This window comes from Mycteria americana, chromosome 15 (genome assembly GCF_035582795.1).
Source record: "Mycteria americana isolate JAX WOST 10 ecotype Jacksonville Zoo and Gardens chromosome 15, USCA_MyAme_1.0, whole genome shotgun sequence".
Taxonomy (NCBI): Eukaryota; Metazoa; Chordata; class Aves; order Ciconiiformes; family Ciconiidae; genus Mycteria; species Mycteria americana.
The window spans coordinates 1,219,174-1,223,505 of record NC_134379.1 but is presented as its reverse complement, the minus strand read 5'-3'; positions in this window follow the sequence as shown (position 1 = coordinate 1,223,505).

Here is a 4,332-nt window from a genome sequence, read left to right as displayed (position 1 = left end):
GCAGCCCTGGCTACGTACGGAGAGAAAGCATTGCTCTTACAACTGGCAAATCAGAAAGGAAGTGAAATACCTGCATGCAAAGCACAAGGAGGAAAATGCAGAAGCCTGTTTCGGATTTCAGTGCATGTTTATTTCAGTTTTATATTTATTTCAGGCAAGTGCTTATTACATGGATATTATTCATGTTGGATACCTAAATTCTGGAGCATGAAGAGCCGGTATAGTACAGCTGGATAGTAAAAATACAATATGTACAAAATTAGTTGTTTTTTCACATAGCAGATGTATCCAAACACATAAAAATCTTTACAGTCTAGGTTTCTCAATATTCAGTATTTCAATAAATTGGTAACACAGTGACACGTCCTCACTGTAAACAAAGACTGCATTTGCCCAGTGTGAGCGCGCGCCGATGGTTGGCTTTCCTGTGATGTGCACGGGGAGGCAAACGGGTCTCCAGGGCTTTGACTCAGCGGCCAGCATTGGCAGCAATCCTGCACTTACAATCAGCATCTTCAGTGACACATTCCTAATGCAAAGAGCGCAGCGAGGATAAAGGTAAACGCTTTTAGCCAGGAGGGTGGTTACATGCAGTGACAGACGCGGGGGACCCTGGCAGCAGGGACGGGAGGTCCCCGCTTCCACCGCAGCTCCTCACCCAGCGATGCCTAGGCTGGTGCTTGACCAGATGCAAATAAATCGTTGGGTGGATGCAATTAATACTTCTTACTCTGTGAAGAAACACTCTTTTGGATCAGATTGTTAAGGCAAATCCGTAAGGCATTCGTACCAGGATTTCTCGTCTGGAGGCGTACACCCCGTGCGGGCTGCCGGCCGGCGAGGGCTTCCAGCCCAGCAGGGAGATGGGATGGGAGCTTGGGGTGTCTCCCTGGAAGCAAGTCCTGTCGCAGGCGAGCCTCCGCCCCCGGCGAGCCGTGGAGGGCTCTGTGTCCCACCACCAGTGCTCCTTCACGCTCAAATCCATTTTCACAGCACAAAGAAAGAGTGCGAATGAATGGGCCTCATCCTGATCTACAGCAGAGCCGTGCAATCCCTCCGAGGGAGCAAAACGGCAACGAATGGTCGGTAAGAATATAAATTCCCGGTGCAGAGCAACACCGTCCCCTGCGCTGGCGGTGCAGGGCAGCGGGGAATAAACAACAGCGGGGCCTTCGTGTTTGCTGCACCCAGCTCCGGACGAGAAGCAGCGCTGGCCCGGTGGCACGGCGTGGAAACAGCCAAACACAACATTTGCCAAGGCTGCACCTATCCAATGCTGTGCTTATGCTGGTATTTTGGTAATTCAAGTTTTGGATTATTATTTTTAAGCTCTATATAACAGGAAGAAAAAGATGCTGCGACTGACCCTATCCACAACCTATTTTCCTTAACGCTAAACATCTGTTCCTAACAACTGATGTTTGAATAAGGAAGAAAACAATCTAAAAACAGTGTTATAATCAATTTTAACCTGTTCAAAATGATAACAAGGGATGGAAAATAGGCCAGAAGTATGAGAGTTTCCCTTTCCTCATTCCAGTATCTTTTAGAATTAAAATAAGGCTGAAATGAACAACTGTTCACTCAAGAAAAAAAACAGATGCAAAGTGGAAGAGGAGCCTCACCTGCGAGGTGCTCAGGGCTGCCCACCTCCACGCACCTCCAGCAGCCTGAGGGCAGCCAGGTCCCAGCTCAGCGCAGCTGCGTGTCTAATTAAGCTTAAGCAAGCACCTGAAAGTCAACGGACTGAGCCAGCGCACCGCTCAGGTAAGCAGCCGTCGCCTGACAGACGTGGCCAAGGTGGCTCACCTTCGCTGGGGACACTTCCATACACATCACAGAAAGCGAAGGGGCCAAACAAGCACCAACTGCGTCGTCACACCGGGCAAATTACGTCTTCTCCCCCGGCCCTCCCGCCTCCCTCCCCAGGCGCACAAGGGAGGTCTCCAAACACCCCTCGTCCCCACCCGGCCCCGAACAATTTTCACACTTTTTTTTTTTTTTTTAAATGCAAAAAATTCACTCAGGATGCAAACCAGTCCAAAAGAGACACAGGCTACATACAAAAATCGGAGACACGATAAAGTCTTGCATTGAATGTCTATACGTATATAAACAGGCGTGCATACGGACAATCACACCAATACCGACACAAGCAGCAATAGTCTCACCTCCACCTAAACCACTCAAAGGCATTTTACGTTTTTTTTTTTGTTTCTTTTATTCTTTTGTTATAGAAGGCCACTTTTAATTAAAACAAAGAAGAAGAGACAAGTAGTCCAACACCAGCAGGCAGCAGCCTGGCCGGTCTTTGGACCTGCACGGTAATACGCTGAATGCCAATTAGTTGGTGGGGCATTTCCTACCCGGATAAACCGCATACGATTTTAAAAGAGCAGAAGGGACATCAGCTCTGTCCAGCTCTCTGCTCAAGAAAACAAAACCCGATCCTGCCGGGGGCCACGGGGCTGCCCAGCTGAGCCCTCCTTGCCTTCGACACCCAGTGTTCAACCCCAGCACGGACACACACACACACACACACACGTGCAGAAAAAAGAGGCCCGACAGCAGCAGTTTGGCTTCAGCCCCGTTTTCTTGGGCACGAGAGGTGGGTCGCTGGCTGGCCCCCACCGTGCACCGGGCCCCGGAGCTGCACGCAGCCGCTGCCACGCGGGCGGGCAGAGCAGGGTCCCGCTCGCCAGGCCGGGCTGTGCACGCGCCCCGGGACCGGTCTGGGGAACAGCCTGCGAACCACGGCACCGCCGACTCCAGCAATACCACGGGCACGGGAAAACCCTCCTGACGGCCATCGTCCTGCTTCCCTCTGATTGAGCTGGTTTGCACGGACCCGAACAGCCCAGGCGTGAGCGAGGGGGGTGCTCGCCTGCCTCGCTGACCGGCGAAGTGCAGCCTGTCCTCCTCCCCAGGTTATCGTCCCCCTGCCCAAGCAAACCCCTCACTGCTCAACCCCCGTCAGGGTGCACCGCTCCTGAGCACAAACCACAAACAAAGCATGCGATTCCTTCTCTGTGGGTCATCGTCATAAAAGAAAAATGCACAAGGAATGTTTTTGGTCAAAAACTGGCTCTCAAACCCACCGAAGCTGCTCAATACCGGGGCTGAGCAAAACAGCGCTGCCCCGTGCGTCAGCAGCGGCTACAAGTCCGTCCCTCTCTCGCTCTTTGCAAAGCAAACGCCAGCAGAAAAATGGCCTTGTCTGAAAGGAAGCCTGAAGGCAATGGTCTGGCTTAGACCCAAATAAAAATGATTTGGTTTACAGAATGATGTACTTTGCACAATGTTGTAAACTTTGGGAGCTGGGCTGCACAACCAGTGCCCCCTCTGAAGCGGGCAGCAGCCGTCGGCAGCAGGGGCTGGCATCCTCAAGTCTCTCCTCAGTCTTTCCTGAGATCAGTGCGGGTTTTGCCTGAGAAAGGTATGAGTCAAGACTTGACGATGTGGCCCTCGGCAGCTGCCACCGAGCTGGAGGGGCCAGCGGCAGGAGCCCTGGGGGAAGCTGCTCCGAGAGCCTGGCTGTCACTGGGTCTGGGCGCGAGCCACCGCGTCCCCAGCAGCGGTGGCACGACTGAGACCGCTGATACTCTGAATAACGCTAAGGTTTCTCCAGCCAAGACAATCCCTCACCCTATACTAGGACAGGAGTGTAACCCTACACAGGGCTTTAAAACCCAGCTCATGAATTGGGAATTCAAAAATTCCTACCACTTGTCCACCTGATACCATGCAAAAAATGGTTATAATTACTTTTGGTAATTTGTCTGCCTTCTTTAAACTCTTCCCTCTCCCTCCACCTCCCCACCTGTTTTGATCGGTTTTAGAAATCCTGAGCAATCAGAGGATGAGCAAAGGACAGCAGCGGCTCCAGCCAGGACCACCGCACACGCGGGCCAGCAAGAGGCAGCGACCGGCTGGTGCCGGTGCCGGTGCCGTCACCAGACCGAGGAGTTCAGAGAACAGTCTCACACACACCTTGTTTCCACCTCCCGCTGCGGGAGAGCGAAGCGCACGCAGCCGGCATCAACCGCGCACACCAACACACGCATGTACAGGGACGCCCGACCCGACCCACCGCCTCTCCGACCCCATTCGAGCGACTGCAGAGAACGTGGGAGATCGGGTCATTTCCCTTCCTAAGCTAAACTACAGGGTTCTGGCTAATTTTTATTGGTGAGGTCAGGAATACATTCCCATATGCTAAAGTGTCAGCTGTAAGAACTCTTTTCAGGATAATTTTACAGTAGCAGTTTGGGTTTATTCCTCTCTGCCTGCGTTTACTTGGCAGGTGGGAGTGGGAAGGGGCCTGAAGGAAAG